This window comes from Bos taurus, chromosome 6, assembly GCF_002263795.3.
Source record: "Bos taurus isolate L1 Dominette 01449 registration number 42190680 breed Hereford chromosome 6, ARS-UCD2.0, whole genome shotgun sequence".
Classification (NCBI taxonomy): domain Eukaryota; kingdom Metazoa; phylum Chordata; class Mammalia; order Artiodactyla; family Bovidae; genus Bos; species Bos taurus.
In genome coordinates, this window is record NC_037333.1 from 85,328,106 (window position 1) to 85,353,795 (window position 25,690).

General features: G+C 39.6%; 1 protein-coding gene across 2 annotated transcripts in view; it reads right to left on the reverse strand.

The window, feature by feature from the left end:
- SULT1E1 (sulfotransferase family 1E member 1) overlaps positions 1 to 25,690 on the reverse strand; it is a 56,093-nt gene that overhangs the window by 19,084 nt on the left and 11,319 nt on the right. The window contains 1 exon segment of one of the 2 annotated variants that reach the window (NM_177488.3): positions 3,503 to 3,575. The gene's annotated coding sequence lies outside the window, so the exon portion shown is untranslated. 2 annotated transcript variants of the gene reach the window in all.

Sequence of the window (25,690 nt, forward strand, 5' to 3'; positions counted from 1 at the left end):
TTTCTATTTCTATTACTAAGTCTAACATATAAAAGAATAAGTAGTACAAAGCACAAATAAGTTACATGTTTTAAGACTATGTACAAAATGTGTGATACATTCAATAGAGCCTTGATTTCTCTGTCAAAACTGATTAAACATATAAAAAGACTAAGAGATTGTGAAAATGCAACAATATTTTGGCAAAGAATCCCTTTAATTAATTTTGTATACATTAAATAACAATAAATTTTGATGGCCACATTTGATAGCTATTGCCAGATGTCAAAGTCAAAGCTTTCTTTGATACTGAATATGTTTCATTCAATGAAAAAAAAAAATCAAATGCTTGGTGAGAGTATTAAAAAGATGAAAATAATGACACTGTAATGTATATGTCTAAGACACAGATTCTTGAAGGTATAGAAGAGTATGACCCCCTAGCATTACTTATACTTTTCTCTCTCACTTCATCAGTAAAGTTGACACTCTCATTGAGTGACTTGTGTGAAATTTATAAGGTTAAACAACACAGTTATCATTGACAGTGCCTGATCCCATGATATCTCATTTCATGTTCAGAGTAAGCCTTAGACTTTTTAATTAGGCAAACTTTCCTTTATTGGCTTTCAACTCCTCTCATTACCTTTTTCCTCTGCAAACTTACTCCATTCTGTGTTTGTGATATAGCATTTCAACAAATGTTATCCTTCTTTGATATTGCCCTCACAGGATCTCCTTTATTTTTCTTTTAAGATGAGGTATTAGGTGACTGCAGCCATGAAATTAAAAGACGCTTACTTCTTGGAAGGAAAGTTATGTCCAACCTAGATAGCATATTCAAAAGCAGAGACATTACTTTGCCAACAAAAGTTCGTCTAGTCAAGGCTATGGTTTTTCCTGTGGTCATGTATGGATGTGAGAGTTGGACTGTGAAGAAGGCTGAGCGCCGAAGAATTGATGGTTTTGAACTGTGGTGTTGGAGAAGACTCTTGAGAGTCCCTTGGACTGCAAGGAGATCCAACCAGTCCATTCTGAAGGAGATCAGCCCTGGCATTTCTTTGGAAGGAATGATGCTAAAGCTGAAACTCCAGTACTTTGGCCACCTCATGTGAAGAGTTGACTCATTGGAAAAGACTCTGATGCTGGGAGGGATTGGGGGCAGGAGGAGAAGGGGACAACAGAGGATGAGATGGCTGGAAGGCATCACTGACTCGATGGACGTGAGTCTGAGTGAACTCCGGGAGTTGGTGATGGACAGGGAGGCCTGGCGTGCTGCGATTCATGGGGTCGCAAAGAGTCCGACATGACTGAGCGACTGATCTGATCTGATTACTGAGTAAAATGAGGCTCATCATGCCAGAGAACTGGGCAATATTCAGTTACAAGACTGCCTCAGGATTGTTGTTATTGTTTAGTAGCTAAACCATGTCCAACTCTTTGCAACTCCATGGGCTGTAGCCCTCCAGGCCCTCTGTCCATGAGATTTCCCAGGAAAGAATACTGGAGTAGGTTGCCATTTCCTTCTCCAGGGGATCTTTGGGATCTTCCCAATCTTCCTGACCCAGGGATCAAACCCACATCTCTTGCACTGGCAGGCAGATTCCTTCCCACTGAGCCACCAGGAAAGCCCATAGTTTCTGCAGTACAACAAAGTGAATCAGCTATATGTACACATACATTCCTTTCCTCTTGAACCTCCCTCCTGTCCCCCATCTCACCCCTCTAGGTCATCCCAGAGCACTGAGCTAAGCTCCCTCTGCTATACAGCAGCTTCCCACTAGCGAACTATTTTACACATGGTAGGATCTCCCTTTTATCCACCCCTGTCAAAAAAAAAACCAACAACCCTGTAGGATAAGTTGTTAGACACTCATACATGTGATTGAACCCAGGTCTCCTGTGTCTCCTGCATTGCGGGATGATTCTTTACCTGCTGAGCCATCAGGGAAACTCCTAAAAATCTGTATATCGAAGATATTTTATAGCTTTTCATGTTTTTATGTTTCATAAGTTTATTGGTTATTTTAATCATTTTGGTCGTTTGTCCATCAGAAGTGGTTTTTTTTTTTCCTAAATGATATATAGCAGGTAATTTATCATTGATTTATAAATTGAAGATATCTGAAGTGTTCCCATCTTATATTGCCAGTTGTTTTTAATTTTTTAATGGTTTATATAGAAATTTATTGCTCATATAATCACTAGGGGGAAAAAAATGTGTACAAAAGGCATTCCTTGTCCTGCCTATTGATTTGTTTATTCATATGAACAACTTGCTTGGTGTTCTGCCAAGTTTGTAAGAATTGGCTTATAGTCAAGTGGGAGTAGCTGATTTATTATCAAAAGCAGTTGGCTGACTTCTGACTGACCCTTCATGGTCAATTTTAATCTCAGGGTTAAACTAGGTGGCATATAATAAAATCCCTTGCTTTGTTTAGCTTCTTTTGGTAAGTTCTCTCATCTTGTAATGTACAGATTCACCTCCAGCTGATTTTTTCTTTCTCAAAAGACATAGTTCAGTTCGAAATTGTCAACTGCATTCCCTAACTGAGTGTGGAGGGTGCTATTGTCTAGAAACACTGACCAAAAATTATTAGAACTGTGATTCATGAATTCAGTTGAGGGAAGAAATATGTTTCTTCTTTTCTTTGTATTTCCTCTTCCCTTCTTCTTTCTTTCTCTCTTTCTCCATCTTCCCCTCCTCTACTCCCCAGTCTGCCTTTCATTCAGCGGTATATGTGAACTCCTCTGCTCTTACCAGACACAGAGATAAGTGCTGACTATCAGGATGAGTATAGATGCAAAGGGCTTGCTTCAGCCTCACCTTCTACAACTTAATTTGGATTTGAGCAAAGTGGCTGAAAGCAGAGAATATCCTTTTGGACATATTTCTATCCAGAACCATAGCACTATGTCACAAAATAGATGCTAAAAAATCCTCATTAAATTCAATTGTTTTATTGTTAGATCAAATCTGCTTGGGCTTTCTAGTATCCACTAGCAATTCCTAGATGAAACAGCCACTGTCCTGCCAATGGTGTACCTTGTCAACTACTTACCAAGGACTTGGATTTCTGCTCTTGAAGGTCAAATGTCTCTCACTTAAAAGTAAAGTGATATTTGCAAGTTCCCTGTTAGTAATAGATTGCTTCTGACATATTTCACAGAAGTAAACATAGAATTCAGTCTCCACTTTAACTTTTCTACTCTGCTTGCTTTGTTCTTACTTCAGTAAAATAGAGAACATGTTTAACATGCAGGGTTTACAAGGCAACTATGATACTAAGTTTTATGTTAAAACGCTTTAATTTAAACAGCAAAACATTATATAAATATATTATTTTTAATAAGTGATCTTTTATCACAAAGTGATTATTTGCTTTATGCTAAGTAAGTAAAATATTGATAAAAACTTTATTCTCTGTATTTCCTTTTTAATATAGTTTTGTAATAAATAATTCTGTATTTTCTATATCTAAAATCTAAATATTAATATCAGCAATAATAATAGAGATAAAACCTGTCCAGATGATCCTGTGAAAGCAACTGGGTAATCCAATTCAGTTTTCTTCAATCCCCACTCAGGTTTCAAGCTGCAAAAAAAGATGAGCACTACTGTGTGTTTGGAATGTTTCTGGTGGATTTTTATTCTGAATACCAGAGAAGGAGGCGGAGATTAACTTGTGAGTCTAGGCTTTCTGGATTTCCTGATGCAATGGGGTAAAACAAATATGGAATCATACCTGCAGGTGCAGTGAGCCACACAGTCATGTTTATTCACACAGATATTAGAGGTTCTCCAGTTATTTTTCATCCTTGGCTCTTAGGCAAATTTCTAAATTTGCCAGTAGCCATCACTGGGTTAAGGAGGAGGAAAAGGAAATAAAGGTAAAGATGAGGGAGAAAAATGTAAACAAGATGGAGCAAAATATAAGAGAATTTGTAAGAGAGTGTCACTTACTGAATCAAAGGATGAGGTTGACTTTTGAAAGATTAAATTCCCTAGAGGAATAAGAAGAGAGAAGAAAATGACCCTGCATCAGGAGACCCAGATTAGCTTAGGGAGACTTTTCAAAGAGGGATTTATAGTACTTGCTTGTGTATTAACAGGTCACTTGGAAAACACCTTTTGTTTAAAAATCTTTGCCTTTAACTCTTGAGTAACCCTGAAAATCAAAAACAGATGACAGCTAAAGGAATAATGTAACAGAAAGCACCTTTGGATTACTATTTTTAAAATTTCACTTATCTCTGCTCCCAATCACATGCTCAATGATACAGTGTGGAATTTCCAGGTAAAGTTAGTCATTGACAGCATTGAAATTTAGATAAGAGAATGAGAAAAATGGACTTGGAGGGCACTATGCTAAATAAAATAAGTCAGACAGAAAGGCAAATCCTGTATGACATCACTTGTATGTGAAATCTATAAAATACAACAAACCAGTGACTATAACAACAAAAAAAGCAGTCACACAGATATAGAGAACAAACTGGCTGTTACCTGTGGGGAGAGGGAAAGAGGGAGAGGAAAGATAGGCATAGAGGATTAAGTGGTACAAACTATCAGCTATAAAATAAGCTTCAAGGATACACTGTACAACACCAGGAATATTGCTAATATTTTATAATATATAGAGTATATATATATATATATATATAATATTTTGACTACTCCAAAGCCTTTGTGCATCACAACAAACTGTGGCAAGTTCTTCAAGAGATGGTAATACCAGACCACCTTACCTGCTTCCTGAGAATCTGTATGCAGGTCAAGAAGCAACTGTTAGACTGGACATGGAACAATGGACTAGTTCCGAATTGGGAAAGGAGTAAGTCGAGGCTGTATATTATCACCCTGCCTATTTAATGTGTATGCAGAGTACATTGTGTGAAATTCTGGGCTGGATGAAGCCCAAATCAAGATTATGGGGAGAAATATCAATAACCTCAGATATGCAGATGACACCACTCTTTTGGCAGAAAGTGAAGAAGAACTGAAGAGCCTCTTGATGAAGATGAAAGATGAGAGTGAAAATGTTGGCTTAAAACTCAACATTCAGAAAACTAAGATCATGGCATCTGGAGCCATCACTTCATGGCAAATGAATGGGCAAACAATGGAAAGAGTGAGAGACTTTATTTTTCTGGGCTCCAAAATCACTGCAGATGGTGACTGCAGCCATGAAATTAAAAGATGCTTGCTCCTTGGAAGAAAAGCTATGACCAACCTAGACAGCATATTAAAAAGCAGAGACATTACTTTGCTGACATAAGTCCATTTAGTCAAAGCTATGGTTTTTCCAGTAGTCATGTTTGGATGTGAGAGTTGGTCTATAAAGAAATCTGAGCGCCAAAGAACTGATGCTTTTGAACTGCAGTAAGAATTGATGTTTTTGAATTGCAGTGTTGGAAAAGACTCTTACGAATCCCTTGGACTACAAGGAAATCAAACCAGTCCATCCTAAAGGAAATCAGTCCTGAATATTCACTGGAAGGACTGATGCCGAAGCTAAAACTCCAATACTTTGGTCACCTGATGAGAAGAACTGACTCACTGGAAAAGACCCTGATACTGGGAAAGATTGAAGGTAGGAGGAGAAGGCGACAACAGAGGATGAGATGGTTGGATGGCATCACCAACTCAATGGACATGAGTTTGGTCAAGCTCCAGGAGTTGGTGATGGACAGGGAGGCCATGTCCATCCATGGGGTCACAAAGTACGGCATAACTGAGAGACTGTACTGACTGAACTATAATAATTGCAAATGGAGCATAACCCCTAAAGATGATGACTCACTATATTGTACACTTGTAACATAGAATATTGTACAGCTATACTTCAAATCAAGAAAAGGCCAAGGTTTCTTTGTGTGTTTTTTTTTTTTTTTTCATGTCTCTGCACTTACTCTTTTCAGTGGAGGATATTCTCCTTTGCTCCACCTCATACCCTCATCAATACCTCCAACTCAGTTAGTTCACAACCTGACTAGTTCTCATTTGTCTCTTGTCTTTAGTCTGATTGCACTTACTTTGAAAGACCTTTCCTAACTTTTGCAAGACTGAATATCCCTTCAAATGGCCTTTGAAACTCTGCACTGCATCCTATTTAGCATTTATTTCATTATGCCAGAATTAAAATTTACTTGTCCAATTTCCTTATTAGTCTGTCTATACATTTAAAACAGGGTGATATTTGGTAACTAGCTCATAGGCTGGGCATTGAATACATAAACAGAGTGAAAGTGGCTGATGTGTTAAAAAAAAAAAAAAAAAAACAAAGTTAAGAGAACTGCCGTTGTTAATTACAAAAGACATTAATATCCAGCCCTACCCAAAATAAAATAAATGAGTGGTTTTTGAGAAATGGCAATTTTTTATGATAGAAAATCAAAATAGAGCAGGGTTAACCAGAGGCTTATTTTTAAATTGCATATCATTTGACTTTATGTACTTTGTCATTTTACTTTTTTAATTTTTATTTGTGTTAAATAAGTGTTAAAACATTTAACTGTTAAATATACAAGTTTAATATAAATTGTAATATTTAATACTATTGCAAAGCTTAATTTTAAAATTATCATCATTTAATAATAAGGATCTGTAAGATTTCTATCATTGTTCACCAAGATATTCTTTGATCCAAAAAGTCAGGATATAAGCATAGGCTAATTGGAACAGATTTAGCTTTCAGGCCATCTCTCTTATCTTTCAGTTGTAAGCAATTGGCTGCAAAGATATTACAAATGTGTCTAAACCATGTGATGCTGGCAGCCACTGAAGTCCAAAACACATTTATCCTTAAAAAAATCTTTCAAATGATGAGGATTCATTTACTAATAAAAAAATAAGTGTGAAAGTACATTGTTGTTTAGTCGCCAAGTTGTGTCCAACTCTTTGCAACCTCACAGACTGTAGCCTGCTAGGCTCCTCTGTCCACGGAATTCTCCAGGCAAGAATACTGGAGTGGGTTGCCATTTCCTTCCCCAGGGTATCTTCCCAATCTAAGAATCAAACCCGTATCCTGCATTGGCAGGCGGATTCCTTACCACTAGCTCAATATGGGGCATTGAGTTCACCTAAAGTGTGTTAGCGGAGAAGGCAATGGCACCCCACTCCAGTACTCTTGCCTAGAAAATCCCATGGACGGAGGAGCCTGGTGGGCTGCAGTCCATGGGGTCACTAGGAGTCAGACACGACTGAGCGACTTCACTTTCACTTTTCACTTTCATGCATTGGAGGAGGAAATGGCAACCCACTCCAGTGTTCTTGCCTGGAGAATCCCAGGACGGGAGAATCCCAGGGGGAGCCTGGTGGGCTGCCGTCTATGGGGTCACACAGAGTCGGACACGACTGACGCGACTTAGCAGCAGCAGCAGCAAAGTGTGTTAGATAGCTACTATAAATAGCATATAGTAAAATGAAGCCTCCTGAAGGGTGCAAAAGAAAAGTTTTGCCCTAAAGAACTTTCTGTATAATCTTCTAAAGTATGAATCACATAGGTTAAAATAAGAATGGGCCTGTAATGCAGAAGATACTGATTTGATCCCTGAGTCAGGAAGATCCCCTGGAGCAGAAGAATGGTTACCCACTCCAGTATTCTTGCCTGGAGAATTCCATGGACAGAGGACCTTGGTGGGCTACAGCCCATGGGATCACAAAGAGTCAGACACGACTGAATGAACACACACACACACACACACACACAGAGTTTAATTAAGGTTCATTTTTTTTGAGTTGCACATTTCTATGAATGTTGATAAATGCTTAATGCCAAGCATCTGACATTATGCTATTATACAAAATAGTTTTGCCCCCACCCCTCACAACAATATCTTATGCTCCACCTCTTCCTTCTGCCTCCCCTCCTGTGAACTTCTGACATTCACTGATAATTTATCCTATCTGTAGTTCTGACTTCAGAATGCCATATAGTTGAAGTCAAAGAGCATGCATAGCCTTTTTAGATTGGCTTCTTGACTTAAAGCGATGTACATTCAAAGTTCCTCCATGTCTTTTGATCATTTAATACCTTATTTATCGTAAATGCTGAATGATATCCTATTATCTGAAGGTACCAGAATTTGTTTATTTACTCACCTATTAAGGGACATCTTGGCTGCTTTCAGTTTTCAAAATTATCAGTAATGCTTCTATTAACATTCATGTGCAGACTTTTGTCAGAGAAGGCAATGGCACCCCACTCCAGTACTCTTGCCTAGAAAATCCCATGGATGGAGGAGCCTGGAAGGCTGCAGTCCATGGGGTCACTGAGGGTCAGACACGACTGAGCGACTTCACTTTCACTTTTCACTTTCATGCATTGGAGAAGGAAATGGCAACCCACTCCAGTGTTATTGTCTGGAGAATCCTAGGGACAGGAGAGCCTGGTGGGCTGCCGTCTATGTGGTCGCACAGAGTTGGACACAACTGAAGCGACTTGGCAGCAGCAGTAGCAGCAGGCTTTTGTGTGGAAATAAGTTTGCTCCTCATTTGTGCAAATATGTAGGAGTGTGAGTGCTAGACCAAATGGTTAAGACTATATTTAGCTTTGTAAGAAACTGTCACTGTTGCTGCACCTTTTTGCACTCCCATCAGCAATGAATTAGACTTCCTTTTGCTCCACATCTTCACCAGTATTTAGAATTGTAAGAATGTTGGATATTATCTGATTAAAAGATAGGCTGTGTTTAATGTTTGCTGTTGTGTTATGGACTTTAGTTTCCTCTAGTGTCCTTGCTTTGATCTCCATTATCTTTTACCTCCCCTCTATGAGACAGGAATGCCAAAAGGGCTGTAGTTGAGTATTTCCCTTCCCCTATATCAGATAAATTGCTGGTAAGATCTTTTTCCTTAACCAGAAGTCCCTTATTATGGAGAACACTCTAGGTTTATTTTAAAATGGTTATTTTTCCCCTCCCTCTGCCTGAACCCAGGCGGTTTTCCTCCATTGGTTCTTCACCATGATAATCTGATTGAAACTTGGAAGAAAAATTCACAGAAGCCTGGAGATTTTCTCTAACTGAGCCCTCCAGGGTTTTTAACTCTTAAAGCAAACTGTTCTTGCTGTTCAGTCGCTAAGTTACATCCAACTCTTTATGACCCAATGAACTGCCGCACACCAGGCTTCCCTACTCTTTACTGTCTCCTGAAGTTTGCTCAAATTCATGTCCATTGAAATTGGTGATACTATCTAACCACCTTATCAGCCTCTGCCACCCTCTTCTCCTCTTGCCCTCAATCATTCCCAGCATTAGGGTCTTTTCCAATAAGTCAGCTCTTAAATGTCCAGCCTCCTCCATCCAGCATTTCATCAGTTCCTACCAGTTACTGGCTCCAAAGTCTTCCTCTTTCATCAGATCTCATTCTATGGATTCTGTCTTTCTAGGTTTGGGAACTGCAGTTTTCCCTGTGACCTCATTTCTTTGATAGATCTAAGAAGTCTTATTGATTTCCAGTTCAGTTTTTTTTTCTTCTTGTGAGGATGTGATTCGTTATTTGTGCGCATGGGAAGTCACTTCAGTTATGTGCGACTCATTGCGACCTTATGGACTACATAGCCCGCCAGACTCCTCTCTGTCCATAGGATTCTCCAGGCAAGAATACTGGAGTGAGTTGCCATGACCTCTTTCAGGGCATCTTCTCAACCCATGGATTGAACTTCATCTGCCGCCCTTGCATGGCAGGCGGATTCTTTACCGCTGAATCACGGTGGGGGCGGGGTGGGGGAGGGAGCCTGTTTGACTATTTACATGCTCTTTATATATTACACCTGAATCCAGGGGTCTGACAGCTCTTTAACACATCCATGTGGCTTCACTTTTTGATATTCCATGAGCCTGAAAAAGTAAAGTGACTGCAGTCTTCTCCCACCCCTGGGAAGTCCCAGAGAGTCTTATCAGGAAAGAAAGACATAATCATTAACTTTTTAGTAGTGCTCATTTGAGCACATAGGTTCTTTGAAATGCCCAATAATTTGAATGCCAGAGACTTACAAAACTCAACATCTTTGTTTATCTTAATGAAAGAAAGTTTTTTGGAATTCAGGTTTTCTCAATGTCAAATTTAGTAGTTTACTTTTTATTTCTATCAGATACATACTTACTACCCAATTGATAGAATTAGCTTTAAAGTGGTTGTTGGCCTATAAATTGTACTGTTAATTTCAACTTAGCCTTATCGAATAATTTTAACAATGTTGCACATTTGAAAGTAATACAATAATATAAAATAGACTCTAATTCATAGCATTTTGCCACATGGGTCATGACATAGTGTAATATTGTTATACTTTAAAAATGGCACTGATAATTTTGTGAATACTTTAAAATTCTTTCACATTATGGTCTGGTTTTCCACGGCTTTCTTTATTTTGGGAGGTGGTTACCCTTGAGTTCAAGGAAGCATCAGTTTCCAGAAAGATTGTGAAATCCTATGTCCCTCTTGTTGTTTTGATTCCTTTCCTCCTTGATGGTCTAATTCTCAGAGATGATACCAATTCACAAGTTTAAGTTTCTCCAGTTTACCACTTCCTGAACATTCTATTCCCAATTTTTGGCAAATGAAAAATTATTTTGTAAAAGTATTAATAATGTACTTTTATAGTGAGTCTTGTTACTGGTCCAATGTTAGTCTGTATCTAGTAATCAGGCTCTTTCTTTACTCATGGGTCTACAGCAGCAGCAATGCAATGAAAAATAAGAACTTAGTGAAATATACAGAATGCCTTCTATATGCCACCCCGTTTGTGTTCAGTTATGTGATCTTCACATATATCCTATACAAGTGCATCCTACAACCCTGTCCTGAAATATGCAGGTGTAAGTACAGCTGTGATTTGGAAACCAACTATGTCAAGAAGCTTCATGATAAAGAGAGAGTGAAGTCAGTCTTCATCTTTAAAATTATGCAAATTTGAATTACATTTCATGATAAGAATGAAAAAATATACATAATCACAGAGCAGGCAGAAAGTGCTAGGACAATGAAATTCAGGGAACATGGGGTAGAAGGTGATAGAAAGGTGGGTGTTAGGAGTCAGAAATTGGAGCACGTGGTAATTTATGAGTTAGATATCTGGCAGTCACGCAAGAGCAGAAAGACGGAACAGATGATAGAGATGCTGCTACAAACCTAGAGCTAAGAAGCAGGACTAATTCTCAGAGAGACATAAAAAAGTCTGATTTGTATAAGAGAGGAATTTAACATATCCAGATAATGATTCAGGTGTGGGGGAAAAAAGTGAGAAACCTGGGATATAATGCAGGTTTTGTCGTAGGACAGTCCCTGATCTGATTTGTAAAACTACTAAAATTATCTAATGTTTCATGAGGGTTTATTATGTCTCAGGAACTACACTGAGTACTTTTCATAGATTATTTCTTTTCATCCTCACTTCAACCCTTTGAATTAGTATTTTATAATCATTTTAAGACGAAAGAATTGAAGCTTAGTTAAGGTGCTGTTGTTAGTCACTCCGTCATATCCAACTCTCTGTGACTGCATGGACTGTGGCCCACCAGGCTCCTCATCCATGGGATTTCCCAGGCAAGAATACTGTAGTGGGTTGCCATTTCCTTCTCCAAGGGGTCTTCCTGACCCAGGGATCAAACATGCATCTCCTAATTGCAGGAGGATTCTTTTACCACTGAGCCAGTGGGGAAGCCCTCAGTTAGGTTAGGTAAGTGGCAAAAATTTATAACCACTGAGTGGCTGACTTGGGATGTGAACCCTAGCCAACTGATCCAAGAGCCCATTCAAAGACTTAGCCCAATAGCAGCTAAGTCTCTTCACTTCCCTGCACCATTTCTCCAGCTTCTTCTCAATTCCTCCTCTTTCCTACCAAGATTGGCCTCAGGGCATGAGGAGATGCCACAGCTGTGGAAACCAGGAATATTTTTGGGAAGTGAGAAGAGACTCTTTTAGATATTGCCCAATTGCTTAATCAAGCCCAGTAATTCTCTAATCTCTAATCAGTTTACTGAATTCTTGCTAGCTCCCAATATTTCTGTTCTTTAATAAGATCACCTAGTTACACTGAATCTGAAAGGGACAGGACATCATCACAATCATTCTAACCTACCTAAGGCCTTCTGCCTCTGTGCATAGAGTGTGTGTGTTTGCTCAGTCACTCAGTCATGTCTGACTCTTTGCGATCCTTGGACTGTAGCCCAGCAGACTCCTCTGTCCATGGGATTTCCCAAGCAAGAATACTGGAGTGCATTGCCATTTCCTTCTCCAGGTGATCTTCCAAATACAGGGATCAAACTCGTGTCTCCTGCATCTCCTGTGTCTTCCTGCAATGCAGTCTGATTCTTTATCACTGAAATATTGGGGACGCCCTGGGCATAGAGACTAAAGTATAATTTGCATGTTCCCATTGCTCGTAGGAATATCATAGTCAACTACACCAGGGGACTGGTGAACTGGAGCAATACCTGAATATCTGAAGCCATGGAAATAGTTTTCATCTATGATGGTCCACTGCAACTGTGGGTTTCTTCTCTGATCTCTAGAATCAGTTCACTTTCTGTTTTTTTGGCCATCTTCTAAGAAAGAATTCTACCCTGAATCTTGATCCATTCCTCTACTCTCTCAATTTCTGAGGTAACTTTTACAGTCTATATTCTTGAAAGGTTACAGACAGGGAGAAAGGAAGAAAATGGTGGCAGATTTATAATTTGTTGATAAGAATGTGTTCCCTATCTGTTTGTTATGTGTCCCCTCAAAATATATGTTAAAGTCTTGACCCTGGTACCTCAGAACATGACCTGGTTTGGAAATAGAGCCACTATGGATATAACTAGTTAAGATCTTACTGTGGTAGAAGTGAAAGTGAAGCGAAGTCGCTCAGTCGTGTCTGACTCTTAGCGACCCCATGGACTGCAGCCTACCAGGCTCCTTCATCCGTGGGATTTTCCAGGCAAGAGTACTGGAGTGGGGTGCTGTTGCCTTCTCCATAGAGGACCCTTAATTCAATATAATGATGTCCTTGCGAATTTGTTAACCACTTAGACATCACTAAGTCATGTCTGACTCTTTGTGACCCCATGGACTGTAGCCTGCCAGGTTCCTCTGTCCATGGAATTCTCCAGGCAAGAATACTGTAGAGGGTTGTCATTCTCTTCTCCAGGGTATCTTTCAGATCCAGGGATCGAACCCAGGTCTCCGCATTACAGGCAGATTCTTTACCATCTGAACTACCAGGGAAGCCTAATGATGTCTTTATAAGCTAACAATGTAAAGATATAAGGAAAAAACTCCATATGAAGATGGAGGTACAGACTGGAATTATGTGTCTATAATTCAAGGAACACCAAAAACTGACAGAAGCCATCAAAGCCAAAAAGAAAAAAAAAGAAAAAAGCAAGGAATGATTCTATCCACAATCTCAAGGGAAACATGGCTTTGCTTACATCTTGATTTTGGACTTCAAACCTCCAGAACTCTGAGAGAATAAATTTCTGTTGCTTTAAGCCTCCTAGTTTGTGGTGTTATGGCAGCTCTAGGAAACAGTGCACTACCCTTCCTACCTGAAAGTGAAGTGTAGTTCTCTACTGCAATAATCTTACAATTAACTATGTAATTTGCTTTTTTGCAATAGAATATGAGAAGACATGACAGAGGCCATATCTGAGCAAAAGTTTGGAAAGCCTTTGTGTGTTTTGGCTGTCACTCATGTTGTTATCCTCCACCAAGAGAACATAATGCACCGAATAATACTTCCTCCTTCATCTTCAGTGTTTGAACAAGGAGACAAATGAGAGTCACAGAGCCCAGTTACATCATAACTGAGTTGTAGCCTTCAAGTGGAATGAGCAAGAAATTAATTTTTCTCATTTTAGGTCACTGATGTTTTGCAGTTGTCTGTTCTAAATGCTAACTAATGAATAAATCCTGGAAAATAAAACTGTATCTTTCCAAATGACCTATGCTGTGATATATATGATACAGTTAATATAAGGGAGGTACACCCAGGTGGCTCTAGTGGTAAAGAACTCACCTGCCAATGCAGGAGACATAAGAGATGCAGATTGCATCCCTGGGTCAGGAAGATCCTCTGGAAGAGGGCATGGCAACCAGTATTCTTGCTTGAAGAATCCCACAGACAGAGGAGCCTGGCAGGCTACAGTCCATAGGGTCGCACAGAGTCAGACATGACTGAAGCAACTTAGCACACACACTGTACTTTAGAAAAATATTACAGAGGACTCTAAAGTAATCTAGGAGTTATGGGCCTCTGCACAGATTTAATAAAAAAGATACAGTTTTATAATACAACAAAAGTGTCTTGTTTTAACTAGGACAAAGTGAAGGTGAAAGTCACTCGGTGGTGTCTGACTCTTTGAGACTCCATGGACTATACAGTCCATGGAATTCTCCAGGCCAGAATACTGGAGTGGGTAGCCTTTCCCTTCTCCAGGGGATCTTCCCAATCCAGGGATTGAACCCAGATCTCCTCCACTGCTAGTGGATTCTTTACCAGTTGAGCCACAAGGGAAGCCCAAGAATACTGGAGTGGGTAGCCAATCCCTTCTCCAGCAGATCTTCCCAACCCAGGGATCAAACCAGGGTCTCCTGCATTGCAGGTGGATTCTTTACTAACTGAGCTATCAGGGAAGCCCTCAACTAGGACATAAGGCATATGTAATTAGAAGTGAAGAATTATAAAAGACTTTAAAATTAGGGTTGGTATTGTGAAGGGGATTGGACAAAATCTAGAGCCAAGATCATGGGAATATCTGATCTTGAATAAGGTTAGATTACTGTTTCAAAAGAACATTTACTCTGACAGTGATGTGGAGAATATCCGTTCTAGACTGTGAGATTATATTATAAAAGAACAAATAAAGATTGACTTAGTAGAAAGAAATTTTGTTTAAAAGGCTTATTGCAAAATGGCAGGGGGCTGGGACGAGGTAGAAGAAGAACCGTTGTGATATATAGAACATTCTGATAGATCAGCAAGCATCTTAAGAGTTAGGCAAGGTATATATTATATGATCTTACTTACACGTGAACTCCCAAAATTCAAACTCATAGAAGCATGGTTACAAGGAAATGAGTGGGTGGGAGCATGGGGAGATGTTGGTTAAAAGGTACAAACTTCCAGCTTCCATTTATCTTATGATAAATAAGTTCTGGGAATCTAATGTACAGCATGGTAACTATAGTTAGTAATACTGTACTGTATACTCAAAATTTGCTGAGAGTAGACTTTTGGTGTCCTCCTCACAGAGACAAAGCTAACTATAAAAGATGATTGACATGTTATTTAGTTTGATCAGGATAATCACTTCACAATATATACTTATATAAAATCATCACACTGTACAATTTATACAATTTTTATTTGTCAATTTTATGCCACGATGGGCTTTCCCAGTGGTAAAGAATCCACCTGCAATGCAGGAGATGCAGGTGACACGGGTTTGATCCCTGGGTTGGAAAGATCCCCTAAAGGAGGGCATGGGAATCCACCCTAGTATTCTTGCACGCGCACGCACACACACATACACACACACACACACACACACACGGAAAGCTGGGGATGGGAACGCTAGGCAAAAGGGTTTTTCTTTCATACAGAGAAGTCAGCAGACAAGAAGGAACCCTGAATGGAGAAATGGGATGAAGAGCCGTGTGATGGAAAAGAAGGTCAGAAAATGTCTCACCCTGAGGCCAGCCTGTTTTCAGGATGGACTATTAAAAAATGATTGTTACTACTCAGTCGTTAAAAAAAAAAGATGAAGTATTGTCACTTGCAACAATATATTAATAGATGGACCTCAGTCAGACAGAGAAAAACAAGTACTGCATGATTTCATTCATATGTGGAAACTAAAAAGCAAACAAACAAAAGGACAAAGTAAAGAACAAATCAAATGAAAGTGAACACAGATAGAAAACAGAGTAATGGTTACTGAAGGGAAATGGAAAACTGGTAAACAGAGTCACTGTATGGAGATGGATGGAAACTAAATTTTTGGTACTGAGCACCATATAGTCTCTACACAACTAGAAATACAATTCTGTACGCATGAAACATATAAAGTTATAAACCAACATTATCTCAATGAAAAAATGAATTTAAAATTGAATTGTTTATCAATTCAGGCAGATAGCAAGGTAAAGTTCAGGACCCTGGGGGAAGAAAAGAATCAAAAGTTTAGTCAAGAAGAATCTTATTCGGTTAATCATTGACAAGGCAAAACATTGATATGTGGAGGGTGTCAGTGTCACCAATAAACAGGCATCTGTGATTCTTAGCAAAGCCATATGAGAAAGAGTATTTCTTTGGAGAACAACAGAGAAAGTTTAACATTGTCAGCATATAACTGTAAATACATTGAGATGAGAAATCAAATATAGTTGTTTCCCTTGAAGTCCAGGGCACCCTCCATAGACTATCAAACAACACAAAGTAGTGAATGAAAATAGATTTGATAGTGAGGCTACCTGGTCTGCTTGTGATAAATTGTACAATGCAGGGGAATTATTTTAACTACTATTTCTTCATATAAAAGAGAATAACACATCTCTGCTTACTATAAGAAATGGGGCAAATATGAACATCTTTGGAAACACCCTTTGTAAACTGCAAAACATCGGACATGAGTTTAATATCTATGAAGTGAACACTGGCTGACCAAGTGAGCAAGTACAGAGGTGTCAGGGTACAGGAAGAGCCCCATGTTCCCTCTGCTACTTTGTTAGAATATACCGCTTCCTCTGCCGCATGCTTGCCTTCACATCTTGCTTAAGAAGGAAAGAATAAATTAGGTTTAGCTTGCCAGAGATAGAAACTTTGAATTCTGTGCTGCCTGGTACTTATCAAAAGCCAGGTTATGAAAAGCAATATTTATAGAGAGTTGTCTAAGGATGTGAATTCTATCGATTTCTCTGGGTATTTTAAAATGCTACTTTTCTATTAAAGTGAACTGAAAGGAACAGTTGCTCAGTCTTTATGACCCCATGGACTGACTATACAGGCCAGAGTACTGGACTGCCTTTCCCTTCTCCAGGGGATCTTCCTGACCCAGGAATCACACCAGGGTCTTCTGAATTGCAGGCAGATTCTTTACCAACTGAGCTATCAAGGAAGCAATTAAAACAGGCCATCAAAGAGCTAGCACTTACACTAACTTATTTTGACTTCTCATAGAACAGGTTCATTGAGCCAAGACTCCATAAGGAGTTTGATGAAGTGGCTGACAGCTCCAACTCTAAACCTGGGGCAGACCTGAATTTAAGTACCAGTTCTGTCACTTAATTATTGGGACCTTGAGCAACTGATTGAAGTTTCTTGTGGTTTATCTATACATGATGTTCATATAGTAACTTCCTTATAGAATTTCTGGACCATCACATGAAATTATATATTTGAAAAGATTATCACAATTTCTGGAAATCATAAACCTTTTTAGGTTATGTTTGTAGCTAAAAAGGATGTTCTGAACTCTACAAGCTTAGAACCTTGAAAGTCAATTTTGTTAAAGGTGATCCATTTGGTTACAGATGATCAAGAAGGAATTAGATATTCCGAGTGGGCTAGTCAGATTATGACTGGGTATCTAAACCTAGAGTCCCTGCATTACTTGGAGTTAATCTCTCAAACAATTCAGTGATGGCACCAAGGCAGTAAAATTTTATTTGCAGTGCTAATTGAAGAGTAGATGAGGCCACACAGTGAGTGAAGAAAAGAGCAGATGTGAGAAAAAGATAAATCCTTGGCATCTTTTCTCTTTGGTCTCAAATGTCTTTCTAAAGGCTACATGCCTGTTCTTAGAATTAAGATTACTCTCATGGAAAAACCGTATGTCTAGTTTTAGAAGCTGTATGTTTCTGGAACATAAATTTCTTTAATTATTTAGTCTCCTCTTACTTTCAGAAGGGAAAATTAAAAATTAGAACAAAATAAGATTCAATAATGGAGAATGAAATGGCAGCCCACTCCAGTATTCTTGCCCGGGAAATCCCATGGACAGAAGAGCCTGGCAGGCTACAGTCTATGGGGTCACATAAAAGGTGGACTTGACTTTGTGACTAAACAATAAAGATTAAATGAAAAAGAGAGGTTATATGTATGATCCATGCAGCCATATAGGAAGGATATTTTATTGATGAAAACAGCATGTTACAACCTATATACGGCTTTAGTATTTAACTTAGATGGAAATCAAGACATACTCAATTATTACTAAATTTAACTTTTCTATCAATAGTTTGATTGTTCTTATCGGGCATAAACTCATCAACACAATTCAACTCTCATTTGATAAAATCTCTAATTGCAAAACTCAGTATATAGGTATTGGGGAAAGAAAAAAATTCCCTCTGTACTTCTAGGTTCTTCTGACTCAGCTAAGACTTAAATTGACATTAGCAGAAGAAAAACTAAATTTAATTACATATGTCTGGAGGTTCCATAGGACTGAGGTCCAAGGACAAGTTTAAATTAACTTGAGAACCTTATTCTGAGAGAAGAGGGTAGGGATCTGGGGCTTTAAAGGGGAGAAAGGCAATTCATCTGGAGATGGAAAAACAAATATTTGATAAAGGAATGTTTGTTTTGCCATAGACATAGTGGGACACAGAGTAGACTTTGGTCTCCAGGCCCTGATAAGCTTCCTACCACAGTAGCCCCTCTTCTCTGTAGATCTCTCTGGTGAGAGGGCTCATCCTGGACCAGGCCGTTTAGCTAAAATCTTTTAGGCAGCTAACAGGGAGGTAATAAGAAAGACTTCCTGAGCCTTTTGGTTCTTAAAAACAATCAGCCAAAACTAACTGTCAAGCTGAAGAGATACATTTTGGGGTGGTAAATTTTGTTTTATCACCTAACTTTGCTTTATCAAAAAAGCTGGATGGTAGTCAAGCAAAAATATAATTCACTCAAGAGGATTTGCCTAAAGTGATTTTCATGAGATTGTTTCCAAAGATGCAGCCAAGATTAAGGAACCTAAGGCATGATGAGGTACCCAGAGACTGACTTCAGTAGAAAGTGATCACCATTCTTAGCCTGAAGGAGTGAGGGAAAGGATATTACTAGATTCCAATGAGAACTGGGGACTTCCCTGGTGGCTCAGTTGGTAAAGAATCCACCTGCAATGTGGGTTCCATCCCTTGGTAGGGTTCCATCCCTTGGTTGGGAAGATGCCCTGGTTAAAGGCATGGCAACCCACTCCAATATTCTTGCCTAGAGAATCCCTATGGACAGAGGAGCCTGGCAGGCTGCAGTCCATAGAGTCGCAAAGAGCTGGACATGACTGAACGACTAAGCACAGCACAGTGAGAACTGGAGAAGAGGCCACCTCACAGGAGTTGACTTTTCTATATGACTTGCTTTAGAATCAGAATGTCCAATTAAAATGTAAAGCAAACCCTGTATCTTTACAACTTTTGTTTCATTAGCTAACGTAGGAAGAATTGTTAAATGTGTAAATTTGTGTCTATGTAAAAATCATCTAATCTTTCAATTACCTAAGTCTTAGTTTGCATCCTTCAGTCATTTTCATGATTTTTTTTCATATAAAACTTACATAAATGCAACTTTATAGGAAGGGGTGTTTTATCTTTGTTGCTGTTATTGTCGTTTTTGTGAATAGCTGGTTTGCTTTCTTATCTCTTCTACCAAGTGATTCTGTGACTAATTGCAAGCTCTTGGAGTTGCATTTCAGAGTGAAACTTTCAACTTCAGACAGTAGAACTTGGATGGAGGTTACTAAGTGGTCACCAGTAAGTACTCTTCCTGCCCTTCTTCTTTTTACTTCTTCACTATCAGATTTAACCAAACTCAATTCAAGCAAACAAGCTGACACCACTTTCCATAGTTCCATGAAAGTGAAAGTGAAAGTGAAAGTCACTCAGTCAAGTCCAACTCTTGTGACCCCATGGACTATACAGTCGTTGGAATTCTCCAGGCCAGAATACTGGAGTGGGTAGCCTTTCCCTTCTCCAGGGAATCTTCCCAAGCCAGGAATCAAACCCAGGTCTCCTGCGTTGCAGGCGGATTCTTTACCAGCTGAGTCACAAGAGAAGCCCTCCATAGTCCCATAGTTGGATATGAATTCTATACTGAACTTCAGACAAATGGAAAGAGATATGATATGTGCCTCAATTCTATCTTCTTTAGAATCAGATGCTTTCCTTGTTCACTCTAGTTAATAGAGAAAATCCTATTTCAAAAAAGGAAAAAGATCTAGGATCCAAGCACAAAAGCTTCCCCCTAATACCCACTGTTTATAAATATTACCACTAAAACCCCTTTCCCCCACAGACACGAATACTGCTCACTGCTCAAAATTATACTCCAGTTCATCCCACTCCAGTGGGCCTTGTGCTTCGATTTATGAACACCCCTCAGAGGGGTTAACCTTACACATGGATCAGGTCCCGTTTCTTCCTCTTCTCCACCCGGTCTTTCAGCCCATTTTAACATAGCCTGAAAGATGAGGAAAGGTTTCATGCAAGAGATAATATTTGAGCCAGGTTTAAAAGGACAACTCAGATTTCTATAAGGAATGAAATGAAAGAGAAGAAATAACATTCTAATTAGAAGAATAGATGTAAGACATCTAAACACTTAGTATTTAAAAATAATGATTTCTATATACTGATAAAATATTATCTCTAAGACATTCATGAATGGGAAAAACTGGGAGAAAAGTAATTCATAAGGTGTTGTCTCCTTAATTTAAAATGAATGAGCAAAAATATATATATTTTAATAAATGTATACATGTAAGCAAAATGCTTTTGCAAATTGATTTGGAAGAACCTCTGAGAAAGGAGTTCATGATCTGAGCCACAGTCAGCTCCTGGGCTTGTTTTTGCTAACTGTCTAGATCTTCTCCATCTTTGGCTTCAAAGAATATAATCAATCTGATTTCATTATTGACCATCTGGTGATGGCCATGTGTAGAGTCTTCTCTTCTTTTGTTGGAAGAGGGTGTTTCCTATGACTAGTACATTCTCTTGGCAAAATTCTATTAGCCTTTGCCCTGCTTCATTCTGTACTCCAAGGCCAAATTTTCCTATTACTGCAGGTATTTCTTGACTCCCTACTTTTGCATTCCAGTCCCCTATAATGAAAAGGACATCTATTTTGGTGTTAGTTCTAGAAGGTCTTGTAGGTCTTCATAGAACCATTCAACTTCAGCTTCTTCAGTATTACTGGTCAGGACATAGACTTGGATTACCATGCTATAGAATGGTTTGCCTTGGAAATGAGCAGAGATCATTCTGTCGTTTTTAAGATTGCATCCAAGTACTGCATTTAAGACTCTTGTTGACTATGATGGCTACTCCATTTCTTCTAAGAGATTCTTGCCCACAGTAGTAGGTATAATGGTCATCTGAGTTAAATTCACCCAGTCCAGTCCATTTAAGTTCACTGATTCCTAAAATGTCAATGTTCACTCTTGCCATCTCCTGTTTGACCATTTGCAATTTGCCTTGATTCATGGACCTAGCATTCCAGGTTCTTATGCAATATTTCTCTTTACAGCATTGGACTTTACTTCCATCACCAGTCACATCCACAACTGGGTGTTGTTTTTGCTTTGGCTCTGTCTCTTCATTCTTTCTGGAGTTATTTCTCCACTGATCTCCAGTAGCTTATTGGGCATCTACTGACCTGGAGAGTTCATCTTTCAGTGTCCTATCTTTTTGCCTTTTCATACGGTTCATGGGGTTCTCAAGGCAAGAAAACTGAAGTGGTTTGCCATTCCCTTCTCCAGTGGACCACGCTTTGTCAGATCTCTCCACCATGACCCGTCCATCTTGGGTGGCCCTACATGGCATGGCTCATAGTTTCATTGAGTTAGACAAGGCTGTGGTCCATGTGATCAGATTGGTTAGTTTCCTGTGATTGTGGTTTTCAGTCTGTCTGCTCTCTGACAAGAGCTTTATGGAAGCTTCCTGATGGGAAGGACTACTGAGAGGGGAATTGGGTCTTGTTCTGATGAGCGGGTCATGTTCAGCAAATCTTTAATCCAATTTTCTGTTGATGTTTGGGGCTGTGTTCCTTCCCTGTTATTTACCTGGAGCCAAACTATGGTGCAGGTAATGAAGATAATGGCGACCTCCTTTAAAAGGTCACGTGCAAGCACTGCTACATTCACTGCCCCCAACCCTGCAGCAGGCCACCACCAACCCACGCCTCCACCAGAGACTCCTGGACACTCCTGGGCAAGTCTGGGTCAGTCTCTCATGGGGTCACTGCTCCTTTCTTCTGGGTCCTGGTGCACACAAGGTTCTGTTTGTGCCTGCCAAGAGTTTCTTTCCCAGTCTTGTGTAAGTTCTGGCAGCTCTATGGGTTAATGACAATTTCCTCCAAAAGGGCTTATGCCATACCCACATCTACTGCAGCCAGAGCCCGAGCCCCTGCCCCTGTGGCAGTCCACTGCTGACGTGTACCTCCTCAGGAGACACTCAAAAACAATTCTATCTCAGTCTTGTGGGATCTCTGGATCCTGGTGAGCACAGGTTTGTTTGAGCCCTCTGAATTGTTCTGGCAGATAGGGGGTTTGATTCTAAATGTGATTTTGCCCCTCTTACCATCTTGCTCCAGAGGTTGGTGATGGACAGGGAAGCCTGGCATGCTGCAGTCCATGGGGTTGCAAAGAGTCAGACATGACTGAGCGACTGAACTGACTGACTGACTGACCATCTTGCTGGGGCTTATCCTTTGTTCTTGGACATGGGGTATCTCCTCACAGTCACTCCTGCCATGCAGCCACCACTCCTTATTGATAAATTCAGACTTAAATTGAAGAAAGTAGGGAAAACCTATAAACCATTCAGATATGACCTAAATCAAATCCCTTATGATTATACAGAGGAAGTGACAAATAGATTCAAGGGATTAGATATGATAGACAGAGTGCCAGAAAAACTATGGACAGAGGTTCATGACATTGTACAGGAGGCAGGTATCAAGACCATCCCCAAGAAATGCAAAAAAACAAAACAGTTGTCTGAGGAGGCCTTACAAATAACTGTGAATAGAAGAGAAGCAAAAGGCAAAGGAGAAAAGGAAAGATAAACCCATTTAAATGCAGGGTTCCAAAGAATAGCAAAAAGAGATAAGAAAGCCTTCCTCAGTGATCAATGTAAAGAAATAGAAAACAATAGAATGGGAAAGTCTAGAGATCTCTTCAAGAAAATTAGAGATACCAAGGGAACATTTTATGCAAAGATGAGCACAATAAAGGACAGAAATGATATGGACCTAGGAGAAGCAGAAGACATTAAGAAGAGGTGGCAAGAATACACAGAAGAACTATACAAAAAAGATCTTCATGACCCAGATAACCACAATGGTGTGATCACCAGCCTAGAGCCAGACATTCTGGAATGCAAAGTCAAATGGGCCTTGGGAAGCATCACTATGAACAAAGCTAGTGTGAGTGATGGAATTCCAGTTGAGTTATTTCAAATCCTAAAAGATGATGCTGTGAAAATGCTATACTCAATATGCCAGCAAATCTGGAAAACTTTACTCTCAATATGCCAGCAAATCTGGAAAACTCCAAACCGATCTGGAAAAGATCGGTTTTCATTCCAATCCCAAAGAAAGGCAATGCCAAAGAATGTTCAAACTACCACACAGTCGCACTCATCTCACATGCTAGAAAAGCAATGTTCAAAATTCTCCAAGCCAGGCTTCAGCAGTACATGAACCATGAAATTCCAGCTGTTCAAACTGGATTTACAAAAGGCAGAGGAACCAGAGATCAAATTGCCAACATCCATTCAATCCTTGAAAAAGCAAAAGAGTTCCAGAAAAATATCTACTTCTGCTTTATTGATTATGCCAAAGCCTTTGATTGAATGGATCACAACAAACTGTGAAAAATTCTGAAAGAGATGGGAATGCCAGACCACCTGACCTGCCTCTTGAGAAATCTGTATGCAGGTCAGGAAGCAACAGTTAGAACTGGACATGGAACAAGAGACTGGTTCCAAATTAGGAAAGGAGTATGTCAAGGCTCTATATTGTCACTCTGCTTATTTAACTTATATGCAGAGTATATCATGAGAAACACTGGGCTGGATGAAGTGCAAGCTGGAATCAAGATTGCCAGGAGAAATATCAATAACCTCAGATATGCAGACGACATCACCCTTATGGCAGAAAGCATCTTGATGAAAGTAAAAGAAGAGAGTAAAAAAGTTGGCTTAAAATTCAACCTTCCAAAAACTAAGATCATGGCATCCAGTCCCATCACCTCATGGCAAATAGATGGGGAAACAATGGAAACAGTGAGAGAGTTTATTTTGAGGAGGCTTCAAAATCACTGCAGATGGTGACTGCAGCCATGAAATCAAAAGATCCTTGCTCCTTGAAAGGAAAGCTATGACAAAACTAGACAGTGTATTAAGAAGCAGAGACGTCACTTTCCCGATAAAGGTCATCTAGTCAAAGCTATGGTTTTTCCAGTAGTCATGTACGGAAGAGTTGGACCATAAAGAAGGCTGAGCACTGAAGAACTGATGGTTTTGAATTGTAGTGCTAGAGAAGACTCTCTGGAGTCCCTTGGCCCTCAAGGAGATCAAATCAGTAAATCCTAAGGGAAACCAACCTTGAATATCCTTTGGAGGGACTGTTGCTGAAGCTGAACCTCCAATACTTAGGTCTCCTGCTGCAAAGAGCCAACTCACTAGAAAAAGACCCTGATGCTGGGAAAGACTGAAGGCAAAAGGAGAAGGTGCAGCAGACAATGAAATGGGTTAGATATCATCTCTGACTCATAATCATGAATTTGGTCAAACTCCAGGGGATAGTGAAGGTCAGAGGAGCCTGTTCCCAAGGCAGTCCATGGGGTTGCAAAGAATCAGACGCAATGTAGAGACTGAACAACAACAATTGGCTGGATTTATAAAATGTGATGATGTAGGATTGTGTGTGTGTATATATATATTAGTATGTTAGTTGGGAAATTAGGAACAGCTTGTTGAGAGGAAAGAATAAAAATGCTCAGTAGGAAAAAAAAAATTAAAACATGACTGGATGAGAGGACTATAGAGAAAATACCTTTACATTTTTATACAGGCAAGACTTTATGAAATGTGGGGTCTAAGTTAACAAACGGAGAAGGCAATGGCACTCCACTCCAGTACTCTGGCCTGGAAAATCCCATGGATGGAGGAGCCTGGTGGGCTGCAGTCCATAGGGTCACTAAGAGTCGGACACGACTGAGCGACTTCACTTTCACTTTTCACTTTCATGCATTGGAGAAGGAAATGGCAACCCACTCCAGTGTTCTTGCCTTGAGAATCCCAGGGACGGGGGAGCCTGGTGGGCTGCTGTCTATGGGGTCGCACAGAGTAGGACACGACTGAAGCGACTTAGCAAGTTAACAAACAAGACTTGGTAGTTAAAAGATCCTGAGATCTACTCTCTGACAGGTATGTCTTTATATCATTTGGAATCCAGGAAACATCACCTGGACTTTCAAAATTAGAAGCACTCGACATATTTCCATCTCTGGAGATACTTATTTACATTCCAAGGGATAAGAACCTTGAAACCTTTTCATTCATTTGCCAATTATAATTTGTTTAAATTAGGGAAATTAAGTTTCCCTTTCTCTTTCTGGACCAGAGGAAGTCAACATGTTTATAGAACTCCTATTTCTATTTTGGGGTTCCATTCCTGTAATGTAAAAGCAGCCTTTGTACTTGTAGGTGTGTCCATATGGCTAT